General features: G+C 41.3%; 1 long non-coding RNA gene across 3 annotated transcripts; it reads right to left on the bottom strand.

Moving 5' to 3' along the window:
* Window positions 1-215: 215 nt before the first annotated feature.
* LOC104990043 lies at window positions 216-19,411 on the bottom strand. Of its 3 annotated transcripts, XR_825454.1 has the most exons (6): window positions 19,193-19,411; window positions 16,056-16,199; window positions 14,194-14,319; window positions 12,877-13,120; window positions 2,677-2,782; window positions 216-258 (listed from the first exon to the last, which is right to left on the bottom strand). It is a non-coding gene; the product is annotated as an uncharacterized LOC104990043 (long non-coding RNA). The 3 variants fall into 3 exon arrangements; XR_825455.1 differs by lacking the exon at window positions 2,677-2,782; XR_825453.1 differs by lacking the exons at window positions 216-258; window positions 2,677-2,782 and having other exon boundaries at window positions 12,564-13,120.
* Between the last annotated feature and the right edge of the window lie 2,859 nt (window positions 19,412-22,270).

Genomic DNA, 22,270 nt, shown 5'->3' with positions numbered 1-22,270 from the left:
TCACTGTTTCCACTGTTTCCCCATCTATTTGTCATGAAGTGATGGGACTAGATGCCATGATCTTAGTTTTCTGAATGTGGAGCTTTAAGCCAACTTTTTCACTCTCCACTTTCACTTTCATCAAGAGGCTTTTGCGTTCCTCTTCACTTTCTGCCATAAGGGTGGTGTCATCTGCATATCTGAGGTTATTGATATTTCTCCCGACAATCTTGATTCCAGCTTGTGCTTCCTCCAGCCCAGTGTTTCTCATGATGTACTCTGCATAGAAGTTAAATAAGCAGGGTGACAATATACAGTTTTCAGTTAGGTCTCTACTATCCTCCAAAGGTGACTATTTCTTAGTATCATTAATTATAATTATTAAATAGTAACAATTATTAATACTTTATTATTGTTCAATATTTTATTCATAAATTCAAGCATCTGGTATGTCTTAGTCCACTGCTTCCCAGGTGGCGCTAGTGGTAAAGAATCCACCTGCCATACAGGAGATATAAGACACATGGGTTTGATCTCTGGGTTAAGAAGATGCCCTGGAGGAAGGTATGGCAACCCACTCCAGTATGCCTGGAGAATCCCCATGGACAGAGGAGGCTGACAGGCTACAGTCCATAGGGTTGGGTTGCAAAAAGTTGGACATAACTGAAGTGACTTAGCACGCATGTAATCCACTGCAGTTATTTTTTCTCAAAGTGGCTAACCTTACCCAAAGGAAGCCTCTTCAAGTTTGCTTTCTTTTTTTTACAATTAAAATTTTTTAAATATAATTTTTAAAGATTACACTCCATTTACAGTTATTACAAATACTGGCTATATTCCCCGTGTTGCAGAACACATCCTTGTAGCCTATCTTACACTAGATACTTTGTACCTCCTGCTCCCCCACTTAGTCCATATTGCCCCTCCTCACTGGTGACCACTAGTTTGCTCTGTTCTGACTTCTTTTTGATAGCTTTGATTTCTTATATGATAACATGTTTCAGGATTATTTAATATATTTCCTGACTCAGAACTACAAGCAGCCATTTCTCAAATGAGCCCTTGTTCCTTTTAGTGACAAAAGGTATTTAGAGACCAAAATGAGGTTGTCGGGGTGCCCCTTGCTACTTGTTTCTAAGTCTTTTCAGTGGACAGTTAAGAATTTTCTTTAAAAGATAATTATATCATGAGCTTATTCTGATCTTTACAATTAAATATTATAGGATTTTTACTTAATTTCATTGATCCTACACTTTCATTTCACACAGAAAATCTCAGTTCTCAAAAACACCAACATAAATAGTTTTTATTTTATCACATAATACAGACAGACAGTGATGTCAGAATAAAAAGAACACACCATCAGCTACTGTGCTACCATGGTTATTGTTCTAAACTGCAAAACTGATCAAGTCATAAACTGACCAAGTTTATCAAGTCATAAACTTTGTCTAAACTACTTGTTTCGTTCCCACCCTCTGAAGAACAAAATTAAGGGATGTTAACATGCTGCAAAACACTTCAGGATCTGAACTTATGCCACTGGCTAAGCCTGAAGTTTCTATTCTGCTTCCCCATCCCACTGAACTCTGAGTCATCCACCCAGGTCCACATCAGATGCTTTTTTTAGGCTGCATCCTCCTTGGTGTTGCTGCTGCTGTTTAGTCACTAAGTCATGTCCAACTCTTGTGACCCCATGAACTATATATAGCCTGCCAGTCGCCTCTGTCCATGGGATTTCCTAAGCACAAATACCTGAGTGGGTTGCTATTTCCTTCTCCAGGGGATTTTCCTGACCCAGGGATCAAACCTGATTCTCCTGCTTGGCAGGCAGATTCTTTACCATTGAGCCACCTGGGAAGCCCTGTATTCCCCTTACACTGACACAAATGGTCACTCTCTGTTTTCTACTCTGCCTCACATAGGCCTTTATTGGTGCATTTACCACATTGAATTCTAATTATTTACATAACTATGCATCCTTTACTAGATAGTGCACATCTTGATGGCAAAGCACATTCACTTTTGTATTCCCAGCATCCGAGTAAAGTCCATGATAAATAGAAGGTACTCTACAGGTACTTGTTTAATTGAGCTGATTTATTATTACTGAAGAGATACAAAATCTAGCAGTTTTGTTTTCTAATGTTTAAGAAGAGTTCTCTGCAGTGTTTTTAAGAAGAAAAATTTTTTCTACTGGTAACATCACATTGCTAGGAATTAAAGAGGCATGGATAAATTATTTGCACAGGCATAATTGCTCTTTCATCTTTCAGGATTCAAGTAAACAAAACAGGACTTCCCTGGTGGTCCAGTGGTTAAGAATCTGCCTGTCAGTGCAGGAGACACAGTTTCAACCCCAGTTCCAGGAAGATCCCACATACCACAGGGCAACTAAGCCCCTGTGCCACAAGTACTGAGTTCTCATGCTCTAGAGCCTGAGAGCCGCAACTACTGAGCCCGCTTGCCGCTGCTGCTGAAGCCTGCACGCCGTAGAACCCTAGCTCCATGACAAGCGATGCCACTGCAATGAGAAGCCTGTGCGCCACAACTAGAGAGGGCCCACACACAGCAACAAAGACCCATCACAGCCAAAAATAAATGAATAACAAAAAATAAAAATATGCATAACAATATTGGTAATAATAGTATCTGTGAGCATCAGCAAACCTCCATGCAGTGACCCAGTATTCATACCTCTAATGCTAACAGGTAGGATCCTAGACAGCCTTCAGTGTCTGTATGTTGCCATTCTAGCAGACTGCATTTGTAATATTCCTCTTAATCAGACTCAGTTCTGCTCCTTCAAAAAACCAGGGCAGAAGGCTAAGTTATTCTCCAATATTATTTTGTAACAGTTTTAAACATTTGCTTTTCATAGTCATCAGGGAAATGCAAATGAAAACTACAATAGGATGCACTGTATATCCACTAGAATAGCTAAAATTAAAATGTTTGGGGGGTGGTCCTAAGATGGCAGAAGAATAGGACGGGGAGACCACTTTCTCCCCCACAAATTCATCAAAAGAACATCTGAATGCTGAGTAAATTCCACAAAACAACTTCTGAATGCTGGCGAGGACATCAGGTACCCAGAAAAGCAGCCCACTGTCTTCGAAAGGAGATAGGAAAAGATATAAAAGACAAAAAAAGAGACAAAAGAGGTAGGGATGGAGATCTGTCCTGGGAAGGGAGTCTTAAAAAAGAGAGGTTTCCAAACACCAGGAAACACTCTCACTGATGAGTCTGTGGCGAGCCTTGAAACCTCAGAGGGCAACAGAACTGGGAGGAAAAATAAATAAATAATTAAAACCCACAGATTACGTGCCCTATGGTAACTCCCAGCAGAGAAGCCGCACAGATGCCCGCATCCGCCACCAGCAAGTGGGGGCCGGTCAGGGAGGGACGGGCTGCATTGCTTAGGGTAAGGATCAGGCCTGAATGCCCCGAGGGCAATCTGAGGGAACTAACTTGAGAAAGCAAACCAGACTGTGGGATAGCTATTCTGCCAAAAACCCTAACCTAAGACATCGCCAAGCCCGCTCACAGAACAAAGGACTGAGCAGAGCTAGCTGGCTGTGGACTGGCCCATCCCCCGCCGGAGACAGGCAGGCGAGGGCAGCCAGAGCTGGAAGGGGGCAATCGAGGCCCCAGAGAGGCAACAACTACCAAACTGCAAGCAGGCTTCATTGCTAACCAAGACTTCTTGGGATTCTGGACAGTCAACATCCGCCAGGAGGGTCGCAGCCAGAGATCAGCTCCCCAGAAGAGACACACAGCACAGCTGAGAAGGTGCGCTGATTGTACACCCAGAAAACCGAGCAGCAGGGACGGGGGGAGATAAGTCGCAGCGACCGCGCTCGCCAAGCACCTGGTCACCTGAGCTGCTCAGACTTGGGAAGGGCACAAAATGCAGGCCCAACCGAGTCTGTGCCTTTGTGGAGTACCTGAGTACCTGAACCTGAGCGGCTTGGACCTGGGAAGTGCATACAACCCAGAGCCGGCCTCAGACAGTCCCGGCAGAGCAACCTAGAGCCCTGAGCAGTGTAAACAGGGAAAGCACACGGGCTGTGATGGGGGCAGGCCCAGCGTGGCTGAGACACTGCGAGCACACGCCAGTGTTACTTGTTTGCCGTGTTCCTCCCTCTCCACAGCACGACTGAACAAATGAGCCTAAAAAAGTGTCCACCACCGCCCCCTTGTGTCAGGGTGGAAATTAGACACTGAAGAGACCAACAAACAGAAGAAGCTAAAACAGAGGGAACTGCCTTGGAAGTGACAGGTGCAATAGATTAAAACCCTGTAGCTGGCACCAACTATATAGGAAGGGGCCTATAGATCTTGAGGAGAAGGCAATGGCACCCCACTCCAGTACTCTTGCCTGGAAAATCCCATGGATGGAGGAGCCTGGTAGACTGCAGTCCATGGAGTCGCTAAGAGTCGGACATGACTGAGCAACTTCATTTTCACTTTTCACTTTCATGCATTGGAGAAGGAAATGGCAACCCACTCCAGTGTTCTTGCCTGGAGAATCCCAAGGACGGGGGAGCCTGGTAGGCTACCATCTATGGGGTCACACAGAGTTGGACACGACTTAAGTGACTTAGCATAGCACAGCATCGATCTCGAGAAGTATAAGCTGGATCAAGGAACTATCTGAAAATGAACTGACCCCACACTGTCCACAACAACACCAGAAAAAGTCCTAGATATATTTTTACTATTATCATTTTTTAAATTAAAAAAATTTTTTTTTATTTTTAAGTCCTCTATTACTCCTTTAATTTTCATTTTTATAACCTACTATTACTTTGCAAAAATAAAGACCCTATTTTTTAAAGCAAACTTCATATATATATTTTATAACTTTTGTGACTTTTTTTTTTCTTTACTATTGTATTTTTGAGAATCTAACCTCTACTCTAGATTTTTAATCTTTACTTTTTGGTATTTGTTATCAATTTTGTACCTTTAAGAACCCAATCTTCAGTACCCATTTTTACTTGGGAGCAAGATTACTAGCTTGACTGTTCTCTCCCACTTTGGACTCTCTTTTTTCCTTCACCAGGTCGCCTCTATCTCCTCCCTCCCCCTTCTCTTCTCTACCTACCTCTGTGAATCTCTTTGTGTGTTCTGGACTGTGAGAACACTTAGGGAACTGATTGCTGGCTGGATCTGTCTCTCTCCTTTTGATTCCCCTCTTTATCCTCCTGGCTACCTCTGTCTCCTTCCTCCCTCTTCTCTGTATAACTCCATGAACATCTCTGAGTGGTCCAGACTGTGGAGAGTACATAGGGAAGTGATTACTGGCTAGCTTGCTCTCTCCTCTTTTGATCCCCCCTCTTCTCCTCCTGGTCACCTCTATCTCCCTCCTCCTTCTTCTCTTCTCCATGTAACTCTGTGAACCTCTCTGGGTGTCCCTCACTGTGGAGAAACTTTTCATCTTTAACCTAGATGTTTTATCAATGGTGCTGTATACATGGAGAAGTCTTGAGCCTACTGTAAGAATAAGACTGAAAACCAGAGGCAGGAGGCTTAAGTCCAAATCCTGAGAACACCACAGAACTCCTGACTCCAGGGAACATTAATTGATAGGAGCTCATCAAACACCTCCATACCTACACTGAAACCAAGTACCACCCAAGGGCCAACAAGTTCCAGGCAAGACATACCACTCAAATTCTCCAGCAACATAGGAACATAGCCCTGAGCTTCAATATACAGGTTGCCCAAAGTCACACCAAATCCATTGACATCTCATAACTCATTATGCAAATCAAAACCACAATGAAGTACCATTTCATGCCAATCAGAATGGCTGCTATCCAAAAGTCTACAAGCAATAAATGCTGGATAGGGTGTGGAGAAAAGGGAACCCTCTTACACTGTTGGTGGGAATGCAAACTAGTACAGCCACTATGGAGAACAGTGTGGAGATTCCTTAAAAAACTGAAAGTAGAACTGCCTTATGATCCAGCAATCCCACTGCTGGGCATACACACCGAGGAAACCAGAATTGAAAGAGACACATGTACCCCAATCTTCATCGCAGCGCTGTTTATAATAGCAACTTAGATGTCCATCAGCAGATGAATGGATAAGCAAGCTGTGGTACACATACACAATGGAGTATCACTCAGCCATTAAAAAGAATACATTTGAACCAGTTCTAATGAGGTGGGTGAAACTGGAGCCTATTATACAGAGTGACATAAGCCAGAAAGAAAAACACCAATACAGTATACTAACGCATATATATGGAATTTAGAAAGATGGTAACGATAACCCTGTATGCGAGACAGCAAAAGAGACACAGATGTATAGAACAGTCTTTCGGACTCTGTGGGAGAGGGTGAGGGTGGGATGACTTGGGAGAATGGCATTGAAACATGTATATTATCATATGTGAAACAAATTGCCAGTCCCGCTTTGATGCATGAGACAGGGTACTCGGGCCTGGTGCACTGGGATGACCCAGAGGGATGGGATGGGGAGGGAGGTGGGAGGGGGGTTCAGGATGGGGAACACATGTACACCCATGGTGTATTCATGTCAATGTATGGCAAAACCCATACAATATTGTAAAGTCATTAGCCTCCAATTAAAATAAATTTATATTTAAAGAAAAGAAAAACAAAACACAATGAAAGGCAGTAAGAAAGTCACTAAAGACATACAGAAAACAATGTAAAATGGCAATAGAAAGCCCTTCCCCATCAGTAATTTACATGTAATTTAATTAGGCAATGGCACCCCACTCCAGTACTCTTACTGGAAAATCCCATGGACGGAGGAGCCTGGTAGGCTGCAGTCCATGGGGTCGCTGAGGGTCGGACCCGACTTAGCGACTTCACTTTCACTTTTCACTTTCATGCATTGGAGAAGGAAATGGCAACCCACTCCAGTGTTCTTGCCTGGAGAATCCCAGGGATGGGGGAGCCTGGTGGACTGCCGTCTATGGGGTCACACAGAGTCAGACACGACTGAAGTGACTTAGCAGCAAATGGGTTAAACTCCCAGCCAAAACATATTGAGTGGCTGATGAATAAACAAACAAGATCCAAGTAAATAAATAAATAAAATATTTGTTCACAGTTTGCAACTGTTCCATATCAAAGTAGTCCTCATATGTTAATAAACTATGGTTTATTTCCCTTCCTTTTTCTCTAATAGCATCTACATATCAGTTCCCCACCAAGCCCTTTCTTCTTTTGTATTGATCATTGTTACTTGAGATGGGGATTTCTAAATCATTCATTTTTAAGAATTTCCTGTAGGTGAGAAATGACCAGGATAGCCATCTAGGCTAAGTGATTTTGATACTTTTTTCTAAAGCAGTATCTCTTTTCTGTAGTCACAAAATTAACTGGCTTCCTCCAATCTAGGTTGCCTTCATGATTCTTTATGAGGGCTTGCCTTTTTGCATTTATGTACCTAAAGTTTCCAAAAGGACCTTCTGTTAGCATAGCCCTATTACTGAAACCTCATTAGCAGGTAAATGATATAATTTTTGCACTCAAGAAGTATTCCTCACTTTTAGGAAGTAAACATTTTAGTGTGTGTCATAAGACACACACTGTATTATTAATGGATTTTTTCCTCCTCGTTCTCTTCCTTTAAGTATCCTAGGTGATAACTGTTTGGAGCGTCTGAAGTCATAGGCTTTAGTTCAGAAAGCCACAACAGTGCTGCAGCTGTTTCTGAGAATAGGATTTGCAAAAGTGGTAGGTGTCAGAAATCAATAGTAAATATTCACTCCCAAAAGGATGAGGTCCCATTATCAGTGAGAACTTCTATGATCAAAGAGGGTTAGTGCAACAAGAGGGTTGGAGTTAGAAGTAGAATACGTTCGGATGAGGAGTCACACAGAGGTGGCAGATTCAAAAAAATAGAACTAATGGCATTTTTCATAAGACTATAATAACTTTAAATTTTGTATGGAAACACAAAAGACCCCAAATAGTCAAAACAATCTAGAGAAAGAAGAACAGAGCTGGAAGAATCATACTCCCCGCCTTCAGACTATACCACAAAGCCACAGTAATCAAAATAGTGTGGAACTGGCACAAAAACAGATATATAAATCAATGGAACAGGAAAGAAAGCCCAGAAATAAACCCATGTACTTATGATTAATTAGTCTATGACAAAGGGGGCAAGAATATACAATGGAGAAAAGATAATCTCTTCAATAAGTGGTGCTGGAAAAACTAGACAGACACATATAAAAGAGTGAAATGAAAGTATTCTCTAACACCATGGGCAAAAATTAACTCAAAATGGATTAAAGACCTAACTGTAAGAACAGATACTATAAAACTCCTTGAGGAATATATAGGCAGAGCACTCTTTGACAGAAATTGCAGCAATATTTTTTTTTGGATCCCTCTCCCAAAGCAAAGGAAACAAAAGAACAAACAAACAAGTGGGACCTAATTAAACTTAAAAGCTTTTGCACAGCAAAGGGAACCATCAACAAAACAAAAAGAGAGTCTACTGAATGGGAGAAAATATTTGCAAATGATATGACTAATAAGGGGTTAATATTCAACATATATAAATAACTCATATAACTCAACATCAAAAAAACAATCCATTTAAAAGATGGACAGAACTGAATACATATTTTTCAAAGAGGAAACGGAGATGGTTAAAAGGCACATGAAAAGATGCTCAACATCACTAATCATCAAAGAAATGCAAATCAAAACCACAATGTGATTATCTGCTCATAGTGGTCAGAATGGTTATCATCAAAAAGAACACAAATAGGAGACCTCCTTGGCAGTCTGTGGTTAAGATTCCATACTTCCAATTCAGGGGCCTCAAGCTCCATCTTTGGTGGGGGAACTAAGATCCTACATGCCATGAAGTGGAACATAAATAAATATAAAAAGAACAATCCAAAGTCACATTTTAAAAAAAGAGCAGAAATAAATGTTGGTGAGGATGTGGAGAAAAGGGAACCCTCCTAAAGTGTTGGTGGGAAATATAAATTGGTGCAGCCACTGTGGAAAGCAGTATGGAGGCTTCCCAAAAAACTAAAAATAGACAGACCACATGGCCCAGCAATTTCATTCCTAGGTAAATTTTGAAAAGAACAAAAACTCTAATTCAGAAAGATACATGTACCCCAACATTCGTAGCAGCATTTGCCAAAGTATGGAATTACAATTGGGAAAGTATGGAAGCAACTTATGAATCCATCAACAGATGAACGGATAAAGATGTAATATGTATATACAATAGAATATTGCTTAGCCACAAAAGAGAATGACATTTTTGTTACAACTGGAGAAGGCTCTATCTAGTAGCTAGAGGCCAGGGATGCTCCTTGACACCTTACAACGGGAAGGATTACTCCCTATAACAATGGGTCTTTAGCCTCAAAATATTAATAGTACTGAGGTTGAGGGCTTCTTTGGTGGCTCAGTGGTAAAGAATCTGCCTGCCAATGCAGGAGACATGGGTTCAATCCCTTTTCCAGGAGGATCCCACATGCCATGGAGCAACTAAGCCCTTGTACCATAACTATTGATCCTGTGCTCTAGAGCCTGGCACTCGAAACTACGAAGCCCATGTGCTGCAACTATTGAAGCCTGTGTTCCACCAGAGAAAGCACCACAGTGAGAAGCTTGTGCACCTCAACCAGAGAGTAGCCCCCCCACTCGCCATAACTAGAGAAAAGCCTGCTCAGCAATGAGGACCCAGCACTCCCAAAAATAAATAAATAAAATTATAAAAAAATTAGTCACAGGGATGTAATATATAGAATGGGGAATATCATCAATAAAAAAAATAGTACTGAGGTTCAGAAATGCTGTTTGAGAACGTTCAGAACGCAATAATTAGTGCTGAGGATAATGTGGTCTTATTTTCAATTTAATGTGAATTTCTATCATTCACTAATAAGTATAAAATTAATATAAATTAGTAATTGTAAAAGTGAGAACTTTACTCAAGAGTGCTTTGTACACTAGTATTTCTCCAGTGGTGACAAGCTTGCCATGGCAATGATTTTCAAGATGTGTGACTTGTATAAAAGGTAGGAAAAATCCATGATGTGGTTGACTATTCCCTTGGGGCATACCCTTTCCCGTTAGAATTGCTCAAGCATAGCACACTTATATTAATATCAGCTAGGTTACTTTAAACCTGCCCATAGAAGCCCATGCCCTTACATTTTGCTATTGAAACAGTGATACTGTTCACAGTAAAGGTCTTTGGGTTAAAAACTTCTGATAAATTTAGTGAATACCCGAATTGGTCTATTCTATCCTGCTGCTGCTACTGCTGCTGCTGCTAAGGCGCTTCGGTCGTGTCCGACTCTGTGTGACCCCATAGACGGCAGCCCACCAGGCTCCCCCGTCCCTGGGATTCTCCAGGCAAGAACATTGGAGTGGGTTGCATGTCCTTCTCCAATGCATGAAAGTGAAAAGTGAAAAGTGAAGTCGCTCAGTCATGTCCGACTCTTCGCGACCGCATGGACTGCAGCCTACCAGGCTCCTCCATCCATGGGATTTTCCAGGCAAGAGTACTGGAGTGGGGTGCCATCGCCTTCTCTGCTATTCTATCCTAGGTCTATTAATTTCCCCCTCCAGTGTTTGGAAGATTTTTATTTCTGCTTCTAATATTGGTGAAAAAGCTGTTATTAATACATCAGTTTTCCTTAAATGATGACTTAATGGCAAACTTTTTCATCCTTGATGCTTTAAAATTTCACTATAATAGATCTCTTGATTTCTTTCCTCTTGGAACTCTAACTAGATCTTTTGTTGCAACTCCATGTTTTAACTTTTGAAGACCATTTCTTTTGCCAGAGAACTTCTTAGCTTACTTCTAGATCACTTGTTTGATTAGCTGTGCTTATTTGAATATTCAGCCCATTTGTTAACTTCAGTTTTTCCAAGATATATAGTTGGTTCTTTCTCATGATCACTTATCCTTGTTTCAAACAAGATTATTTTAAGATTAAATGTATTAAGATTCTGGCTTAATTTCAGTGATTTGTTTTCTTACTGTCAGTGCTTCTGTTATGTACTGGCTTTCCACATGTTTAAGCAGTGGCACTATTTATTGTACAAATAACAGAATACATAATCTGAGCAGGCGCTGTGGTTAGATACTTTATATAATCCTTAATCCTTTTATTTGGACTAACCAATTAAGCACAACACAGCACAATCCTTTTATTAACTTTATGAACTAAGTAATAGTAATCCCACTTTACAGATGATTAAACTGCATCAATGCCTAAGGCAAATAAAAACTTATTCAAAGCCATTGAGTTAGTTTTCAAGTCAGGACACAATCCTATAGTGCAGTGGTCTCCAATCTTCTGGCACCAGTGACCGGTTTCAAGGAAGATATTTCTACCGACTAGGGGTTGGGGATGGTTTCAGGATGACTCAAGTACATTTATTGCACACTTTATTTCTATTATTATACTAACTCCACCTCAGATCAGACATTAGATCCCAGAGTTTTCAATTCAGTTCGGTTCAGTAGCTCAGTCGTGTCCGACTCTTTGCAACCCCATGAATCGCAGCACGCCAGGCCTCCCTGTCCATCACCAACTCCCAGAGTTCACACAGACTCACGTGCATTGAGTCAGTGATGCCATCCAGCCATCTCATCCTCTGTCATCCCCTTCTCCTCCTGCCCCCAGTCCCTCCCAGCATCAGAGTCTTTTCCAATGAGTCAACTCTTTGCATGAGGTGACCAAAGTACTGGAATTTCAGCTTCAGCATTATTCCCTCCAAAGAAATCCCAGGGCTGATCTCCTTCAGAATGGACTGGTTGGATCTCCTTGCAGTCCAAGGGACTCTCAAGAGTCTTCTCCCACACCACAGTTCAAAAGCATCAATTCTGTGGCACTCAGCCTTCTACACAGTCCAACCCTCACATCCATACATGACCACAGGAAAAACCATAGCCTTGACTAGACAGACCTTTGTTGGCAAAATAATGTTTTGAATATGCTATCTAGGTTGGTCATAACTTTCCTTCCAAGGAGTAAGCGTCTTTTAATTTCCTGGCTGCAGTCACCATCTGCAGTGATTTTGGAGCCCCAAAAAATAAAGTCTGACACTGTTTCCACTGTTTAGGCACCCGTTATAGACGCCTCTTTTACCTAGGTGCTACTAGCCACCTGAGGCCCTTGGGTGTGATCCAAGATTGCATGCTCATTCTTTGCTCCTAAAAGCAATTTCCCCAGTAGCTGCTGGCTAGCCCACAGCAGAGAGGGTAGGGCCATCCTCACACTTGTCTGTCATGTCTTAGTTACCTGTGTACCCATTCTCTATGCCTGCGTCCAGCACTGGGAGGGCACCTGGGTTGCAGCTGCCTATTCACTGTATACCTTTCGAGTGAAGTCATCTTTTCTAGACCAAGAGTTCTTGTTTAAGTTTAGCTTTGCATTTATTAGAAAACCCTACTATTTTGTAAACTTAATATATTAAGTGGAGAAAGAAATGGCAACCCACTCCAGTATTCTTGCCTAGAGAATCCTGTGAACAGAGGGGACTGGTGGGCTGCTGTCCATAGGGTCACACAGAGTCAGACACAACTGAAGCGACTTAGCAGCAGCAGCAATATATTAAGTTGTGGGGAGGAGAATTAGCAAGACATTAGGTTATGATACTTAATTTCATCTGTATCCACTTGGACTAACTGAATTTACTAGAACCTGACTCTACATCTGGGTGTTGAGAATTTTTTTTTTTTTTTAAGTCTAATGTATCCATGGTACCTCAAGAAGCTTTCAAACTCCCATTTATGAACCTAACCTTTCCTGTGCTCCAATAGCAATCTCTCTACACATAATCATAATGCAAAACACATTTATTTGCATGTACAACAGGAGGATTAGGATCTGAGATGAAAAGAGAAGCATACTTCTGTCAAATGGAGATCAGGATTCTTAAGGAGATGACTTTGGGACCTTCTGGGCAGGAGGACTTGGAGAGTTGCCTGTAGATTCTGTCTCTTGACCTGCTGCCGCAGATGTTCCGGGGGCATTTTCAGGCTGTCCTTCACTCTGGGTTGACATTTCCAACTCCTTCTGATAGTTAAGCTGGTATTCCAGATATTTTATGTTCCTGGTCTGTTCATCCAGGAACTTTTTCATGAAGCGTAAGAGCTACAGAAATAAAAACAAGAAAAAACTCATTAAGGACCTTGTCTGCAGCAGGAGGCAATCTAATCTGCTACCCAAATTATAGCTCATGGATCAGCAGTTCTAGGAGCTTGTCAGAAATGCAGAATCTTGAATCTCTTCCACTCCTACTAAATCAAAATCTATGTTTTAAGAAGGGACTAGATGATTTACATGCATGATGAAGTTCAAAGGCATTGATCTCTGACATTCAAGACCTCCAGATGAACACAAACATCCACTTTTTAAAAAAGTTATTAGAGTATAGTTGGTTTACAATGTTATCTTTTCTTAAAATTATTTATTTTAATTGGAGGATAATTACTTTGCAATAATGTGATGGTTTTTGCCATACATCAACATGAATTGGCCACAGGTATGTGTGTGTCTCCCCCCCTCATCCTGAACCCCCCTCCCACCAAACATCCACTTTCAACGAGTATGAGTATTAAAGCATCTCATCAAAAGCACAGATTAATTTAATAAGCTATACTGTAATGATTTTTCACCCTATTTGAATCATAGGTAAGTGTCAAGTAGCTTCCCAGACCTCATTCCCAAGCACTGAAATTTTAGGGTTCTGGTGTAAGGCTCAGGTATTTGATAGTTTTCAGGGTTATACAGTGAGTCCAATAGCAGCAAGGTTGATAGCTTTTCTACCAGATTATTTTCTTCAACTTCCAGAGAAACTAAGAAGTTTGGTGAGAAATGTTATCACTGCAATAGAGTGTTCACCATTAACCAAAGAACACTTCAGAGAAGTCTATAGAATAGGTCACCATTGACATTCACTTTTGTGGGGGTAGTCTAGGATAGCGGTTCTCAAGATGGATTTAAATATCAAGAGTGCAAATTATTCCTGAAAAGACTTCCATCTTGTATTGAGTTGCATTCCTCCTTACCAGGGCCACTGCTCCTCCCACCTCCCAACTACTCTAAGAAATAAGTTCATATACTTCCTTCAGAGGAAATAAACACATTAGATGATCCATTGCCTTGGGTTCATTTCCTAAAAGCAAGCCATCATCTAGAAGTGAAATGACCCGTTTATTACTTACATTGGTTTCTCTATTCCTAGAAGCTGAGGCCTTCAGGTCTTGCAGGAGCTTGTTTAACTCATTCTCCAACTGCAGAGCAGACAGTAGAGCTTGTTTACCAGTTCCCCAGTTATCTATATCAGGCCTCTATTGGAGAGAAACAGGGAGTCACTCTGCTAGCTAAGGCACAGCTTAGTCACACCCTACTTCCTGGGTAGATTTACAGGCTTGCAAAGGCCAGTAGTTTCCATGCTTTGTGGCAGGATGGAATCACTGGAGCCCCTTAAATATTGGTGTCTGGCTTTCAGCTGCAGACATTCTGACTTAATTGGTACTGAGGAGCAGGGCTTTTAAAAGTTCTCCAGGTGACTTTAATGTTCTGCAAAGCACAGCTACCACTAGCACAGTTATGTGCACTCTTCATTAGCTTTGGAATTTCTTTAGCTTTGGAGAGTAGTTCAGTTCAATTATCACCAGACATTTAGTTGTCTTTAGAGACGTGGAGTTAAAAGAACCCCTCAGATAAGGAGGCATATTTCCACATGTAATAGCGTCAACTAAGGTTTAGATCATTTCTTTAGAGTATATCAAAAACATTAGGAGTAAATCAATTTTAGATTGTCGATTTTTTCTGTTTCTTGGTTTTAGAACATAAATATGTATGTTTGTGTTAGTTGCTCAGTTGTGTCCGACTCTTTGAGACCCCATGGACTGTAGCCCACCAAGCTCCTGTATCCATTGGATTCTCCAGGCAAGAATACTGGAATGGGTTGCCAGTCCCTCAGGGATCAAACCCAGGTCTCCTACATTGCAGGCAGATTCTTTACCATCTGAGCCATGGGGGAAGCCCTTTAGAACATAAATACCTATTCTCTATCATTTGGGTGTGTCCCTATTCATAATGTTTAAGTTGGTAATAGTAATTATTCTTAAGAAAGAGGAAATAAGAGACAAGTATGTAGCAATAGGGCTTCTCTGGTGGCTCAGCATTAAAGAATCTGCCTGCAATGCAGGAGACCCAGGTTCAATCCCTGGATTGGGAAGATGCCCTGGAGAAGAGCATGGCAACCCACTCTTTTACTCTTGCCTAGAGAATCCCAGAAGGCAATGGCACCCCACTCCAGTATTCTAGCCTGGAGAATCCCAAGGATGGGGGAGCCTGGTGGGCTGCCGTCTATGGGGTCGCACAGAGTCGGACACAACTGAAGCCACTTAGCAGCAGCAGCAGAGAATCCCATGGACAGAGGAGCCTGGCAGGCTGCAGTCCTTAGGGTCGCACAGAGTCGACAAAACTGAGGCAACTAAGCGGCAGCAGCAGCATGTAGCAAATAGAATGTACAACTCTACAAATGTAGAGTCCGGTCCAGTGGAAAAAAAGTTTGTTTTATTAAATACATTGAAGAGGCAGCTGTATTAAATACCTGAGGGTGTATCTGAATTAAAGAGCTAACATAAGATACAAACCACTCTAGAAGAGAACAGTAGATCTTCTCAAACTATACAGAGGATTAGAATCATCTGGAGAGCTTATTAAGCTCTTTAGCTCCTTGGGCCCTTCTCTTAGAGAGGGTGACTCAGTTTCTTCGAGTGGGGCCCATGAATTTGCATTTCTATTAAGATCCCAGGTCAGGCTGCTGCTGCTGGTCCAGAGGTCACACTTTGTATCACTCTTTCAGAAAAGAAAAACTAAGATTTAGTGACTGAAATTTACTCAAAATGATATGAAGAGGTTACAAACAAGATACATGCTTACCCTCAGTCAGCTTCTATAATCCCATGTAGGAACATGAGTAATGGAACAAGTCAGATAGCAACTGATAACTTAGTTATCCAGACCCAGCAAAGGCCCTATAGAGATCATCATAACAAAGCTACATCGTCACCTTAATCACCGGAAGGCAGATTTTACACTTATATTTTCTTAGATATTTTATGAACTGCTTTGCATGCTCCCTCTTCACATCAGCCTGGTCTTGGAAGAATGTATGAAAAGTAGGTGCTTCTGGATCTTCAATGTAATAACAGGCCTGGAGCAGGGATAAGAATGGGGAGAGACTGCAGGTGAGAGGAGTCGATGTTTAGGACTGGAACCTCACACAAACTCACTTTGTTATCTCTGTGGCTGTCCAAAAGAGGCCTTCTTTGTTCAGTCCAGGGTTCTCAGTTTGCTCTTTGACTTCCAGAAGGCCCCAACTGCCTTCTCAAACCCAGGCTACTTCAGAGACGTGACCCAGGTTTTAACACGCGGTGCCTAGCATTTGGCCATTAGGCCTCTTTAAGGGTCAGGTTTACGAACCCTATATGCTAGCACTATAACCAGTATTTATGTTGACAACTGGCAGAAGTCCAGCATAAAGTAAGTGACACTCAAAAGTCAATCTTGGGACTTCTCTGGTGGTCTAGTGTTTAAGAATCCGCCCACCAGTGCAAAGGAAACTGGTTTGACCCCTAGTCCAGGAAGGTCCCACATACTGCGGGGCAACTAAGCCCATGTGCCCTAGAGCCTGAGCTCTGCAATAAAAGAAGCCACCGTAATGAGAAGCCCATGCACCGCAACTAGAGTAGTTCCCACTCACCATAACTAGAGAAAGCACACACAACAGCAACGAAGACCCAGTGCAGCCAATAAGTAAATAAACTTAAGAAAATGTTTAAAACAATTGAACTCTACAAAAGTCAAACTATTTCATTAACCCTACCATATCAGCACTAGCTCTAAACTAGCAGATAGATGAAAAATTATTTATAGCAGTGTCTGATGCCCACACAAGTTTTGGGACTACTCTGGAAAAGAATTATTCTCCCAACTATTCACCCACAGTTTGCAATCACAGCTCTAAATCACTGGGCCTCAAAGAAGCAAAATCCCAGCCACTAAATTGGTCCCTCTAGTATCAAACAAGAAACATGGCTGCAACAAAAATGAGTAAGGCTTTGTAAGATATATTATCCTGACCAGATCTCAAACCTCCCTGACAGTGACTCCAGGACACATACTAACCATAGATAAATAAGCATCACTGACATGCAGCTTGTAAGATGCTACTTGATTAAGAGCATCCCTACATTCTTCAGAAAGAAGGCCCTTTGCCTGGGATGCCATCTCAGCTTTAGGAAAAACCAGGCATAAAAAGTGCTACCCACCAAGGTAAGAGACTTCTTAAATACTAACAGGCTTAAATATATATATATATATATATAGCCAGCCCACTTCTATTCAGCTGAAAACAAGTTAAGATGAAATGCTATTCAGCTGAGATTAACAGCTACTAACCTACCAATGAGGACCTTATTTTGCATGAAAGAACCAATCTGATAGAGAGAAGGTTGGGAAAAAGTGGAATCCTCCTAACTATCCCAGCCAGTGTTTTGTATTTGCCCCCATGTTCTCTGACTATGATTTGAGAAGGCTGATTTAAACACTTCCTGAATGGGGAAGCATTAACAGAATAGGCTCATTACCTTTAATTGTTTCCTTTTTTTTCAAAAAGTAGTTACGGCATATCATGTTAGGTCCTATGGAGAATCTAAGAAAACTGACTAAAATACACTTTTTGCGTATAAGAGACATATGCCCTTCTCACAAGGCCTCAACATACACAATCTTAAAGCAGGATATGATGGGAGTTCTGACTTGTCAGAGCTTCCCAGGTGGCTCAAGTGGTAAAGAATCTGCTTGCCAACTCAGGAGATGCAAGAGACGCAGTTTGATCCCTAGATCGGGAAGATCCCCTGGAGGAGGAAATGGCAACCCATTCCAGCATTCTTGCCTGGAAAATTCCATGGACAGAGAACCTGGTGAGCTACAGTCCACAGGGTTGCAAAGAGTCAGACACGACTGAACACACAGAAGCTTCTGAATTGTTAAAGGCATATGTATAGGAGGGAATTACACGACTGAGTGACTGAACTGAACTGAACTGAACATTGATAAACTGGCATTTGAAATTGGCCTTGGAGCGTGGGTAAGAATGTAGAGAAATGAACTGGAAGAGGGTGTTTCACCTGGAGAAAGGGCACAGACACGCTGTAGGGTCAAGATATAAGGCTGGTTTCTCCAACCTACAGTAAGACTCTTCCATGTGGGAACCTTTTGGTTCTTTCTCCATTAGGAAATGATAACTGCTGAATCAATATTTGTTACAAAAAAAAATTATTTTACATGTATATAAATTATATATACATATAAATACATATAAATATATATATTTTACATGGTATAAGATCTCCCGTGTGTGGTGGATTCTTAGTTTGAGCCTAAGCCACGTCTGGTTGCACTGAAATAGAAGTGACAGGTCATCAAAAGTCTCTCTTGGTGAGGTAGTGAGGATTGAGGGGCTCCTGAGGGAGAGTGCATCCTAAGAGAAGGGGCCACGTAGCCTATGTTTGGCCCAGTCATAAAGACAAGGTCTTCAAAGAGAAGAAATCATTATAAAAGGACCTATTATTTGCTACTTTTGTTTTCTGACCCAACACTGCTCTTGTCCCAAACGAATTCTTATCGTAGCCTCAGAGCGTGTCTTGAGTAGGTGTTCCTCAGACCGTCACTTGTATATGAATCACCTGGGACTCTTCTTAAAAGGCAGATTCTGATACACAGGACCTGAGAGCCTGCATTTCTAACAATTCTGCCCAATGATGCTGGTCCATGGACCACATTTTGAGTAGAAAGTGTCCCAGGACATGGGACACAAATGGTGTGCTGGGGAACCTACAATGGAAGAGGAGAAGGGGACATTCTGTGCTTGCTTTGGTTTAAAAAAATGTCTTTATATTATTTTAAAAGTTTATTTTTAATTGACTGATGATTGCTTTATAATATTGGTTTGGTTTCTGTCATACATCAACATAAATACGTCTGAGTTGAGGCACTGGGGATCTTCATTGTGGTGCTCAGGGCTTAGTCACCCTGCAGCATGTGGGATCTTAATTCCCTGACCTGGCACTGAACCCATGTTCTCTGCATTGGAAGGCAGATTATCAACCACCAGGGAAGTGCAGTCTATGCTTCTGTACACACCACAGCACTGCTTTGGCATTTCTAGGACATCTGTGGCAGCATCCTAGGGAAGGCAGCATCATCAGGAAACTCAGCAACATCTAGCCCATGATGGTTAGAGCTGAGAAGAGGAAAGAAAAAAGGAGGTGACTAGACAGGTAACTGGTTTTACTTATAGCACAAGTGAAACATTACCTGAAGTCCCAGAAAAATTTGGGGGACCTTTTCATGACATTAGGTTCAGTTCAGTTGCACAGCCCAACTCTGCGACCTCATGGACTGCAGCACACCAGGCCTCCCTATCCATCACCAATTCCTGGAGCTTACTCAAACTCATATCCATTGAGTCAGTGATGCCATGCAACCATCTTATCCTCTGTTGTCCCCTTCTCCTTCCTTCAATCTTTCCCAGCATCAGGGTCGTTTCAAATGAGTCAGTTCTTCAAATCAGGTGGCCAAGTATTGGAGTTTAAGCTTCAGCATCAGTCCTTCCAATGAGTATTCAGGACTGATTTCCTTTAGGATGGACTGGTTGGATCTTCTTGCTGTCCAAGGGACTCTCAAGAGTCTTCTCCAACACCACAGTTCAAAAGCATCAATTCTTCAGTGCTCAGCTTTCTTTATACTCCAACTCTCACATCCATACATGACTACTGGAAAAACCATAGCTTTGACTAGACAGAACATTTTTTACAAAGTGATGTCTCTGCTTTTTAATATGCTGTCTAGGTTGGTCATAGCTTTTCTTCCAAGGAGCAAATGTTTTTTAATTTCATGGCTGTAGTTACCATCTGCAAGTGATTTGGGAGTCCCCCAAAATAAAGTCTCTCACTATTCCCACTGTTTCCCCATCTATTTGTTGTGAAGTGATGGGACCAGATGCCATGATCTTCGTTTTCTGAATGTTGAGTTTTAAGCCACCTTTTTCACCCTCCTCTTTCACTTTCATCAAGAGGCTCTTTAGTTCTTCACTTTCTGCCGTAAGGGTGGTGTCATCTGCATATCTGAGGTTATTGATATTTCTCCCAACAATCTTGATTCCAGCTTGTGCTTCTTCAAGCCTAGCGTTTCTCATGATGTACTCTGCATAGAAGTTAAATAAGCAGGGTGACAATATACAGCTTTGACGTACTCCTTTCCCTATTTGGAACCAGTCTGTTGTTCCATGTCCAATTCTAACTGTTGCTTCCTGACCTGCATACAAATTTCTCAGGAGGCAGGTAAGGTGGTCTGGTATTCCCATCTCTTTCAGAATTTTCCACAATTTCTTGTGATCCACATAGTCAAGGGTTTTGCATAGTCAATAAAGCAGAAATAGATGTTTTTCTGGAACTCTCTTGCTTTTTCGATGATCCAACGGATGTTGGCAATTGACCTCTGATTCCTCTGCCTTTTCTAAATCCAGCTTGAACATCTGGAAGTTCATGGTTCACGTACTGTTGAAGCCTGGCTTGGAGAATTTTGAGCATTACTTTGCTAGCATGTGAGATGAGTGCAATTGTGTGGTAGTTCGAGCTTTTTTGGCATTTGCCATTCTTTGAGACTGGAATGAAAACTGACCTTTTCCAGTCCTGTGGCCACTGCTGAGTTTTCCAAATTTGCTGGCATATTGAGTGCAGCACTTTCACAGCATCGTCTTTTAGGATTTGAAATAGCTCAACTGGAATTTTATAACCTCCACTAGCTTTGTTCACAGTGATGCTTCCTAAGTCCCACTTGACTTCACATTCCAGGATGTCTGGCTCTAGGTGAGTGATCCCTCCATCCTGGTTATCTGGGTCATAAAGATTTTTTTGATATAGTTCTTCTGCATATTCTTGCCACCTCTTTTTAATATCTTCTGCTTCTGTTAGATCCGTATCATTTCTGTCCTTTATTGTGCCCATCTTTGCATGAAATGTTCCCTTGGTATCTCTAATTTTCTTGAAGGGATCTCTAGTCTTTCCCATTCTATTATTTTCCTCTATTTCTTTGCACTGATCACTGAGGAAGGCTTTCTTATCTCTCCTTGCTATGCTTTGGAATTCTGCATTCAAATGGGTATATCTTTCCTTTTCTCCTTTGCTTTTTGCTTCCCTTCTTTTCACAGCTATTTATAAGGTCTCCTCAGATAGCCATTTTGCTTTTTTGCATTTCTTTTTCTTCAGGATGGTCCTGATCCCTGTCTCCTGTACAATGTCATGAACCTCTCTTCATGACAAGTGTCAATAAAATCTGGATTATTACTGTTAATATGACTCCATCTACAAAGTAGTAAACCTGGAAGATAATGGTTTTACCTAGTGGGAGATGATAATGAGAGTTTGAATATTTCAGAATAATCTATAAGGTATTTTCATGTATATATTCCATGATTCTACCTTTCCATCTGGGCCAAAAACACAGAACTGTGTATATGTGAAGAAAATGTTCTTATTTCTGTGGGTTAAATATTATTAAGAAATATTGCTCTCTCAATCCCAAATTCCCAATTTATCCCTCACCACACCTCATTTCCCCTCTGATAACCATATGTTTGTTTCCTAAATTTGTGAACCTATTTCTGTTTTGTAAATACAAGTTCATTTGTATTACTTTGTTTAGATTCTGCATAAAAGTGGTATCATATGATATTTGTCTTTCTCTGACTTACTTCACTTAGTACGATAATCTCTAAGTCTATTCATGTTGCTGCAAATAGCATTATTTCATTCTTTTTAATGGCTGAGTAATATTCCATCATATATATATACATTACATCTTATTCATCCATTATTCTATTGATGAACATTTAGGTTGCTTACATGTATTGGCTGTTGTAAACAGCACTGCAACAAATATTGGTGTGACACTGTACTGTATTTAAAATAGACAACCAACAAGGACCCACTGTATAGCACAGTGACTCCACTAAATATTCTGTAATAAACTAAATGGGAAAAGAATTTGAAAAAAGAATAAATACATGTATCAGATCAGATCAGTCACTCAGTAGTGTCCGACTCTTTGCGACCCCATGAATCGCAGCATGCCAGGCCTCCCTGTCCATCACCAACTCCCAGAGTTCACTCAGACTCATGTCCATTGAGTCAGTAATGCCATCCAGCCATCTCATCCTTG

The sequence above is a fragment of the Bison bison genome, unplaced genomic scaffold (genome assembly GCF_000754665.1).
Source record: "Bison bison bison isolate TAMUID 2011002044 unplaced genomic scaffold, Bison_UMD1.0 scf7180017864168, whole genome shotgun sequence".
Lineage (NCBI taxonomy): Eukaryota > Metazoa > Chordata > Mammalia > Artiodactyla > Bovidae > Bison > Bison bison.
This window is presented reverse-complemented; position numbering and strand designations above follow the sequence as displayed.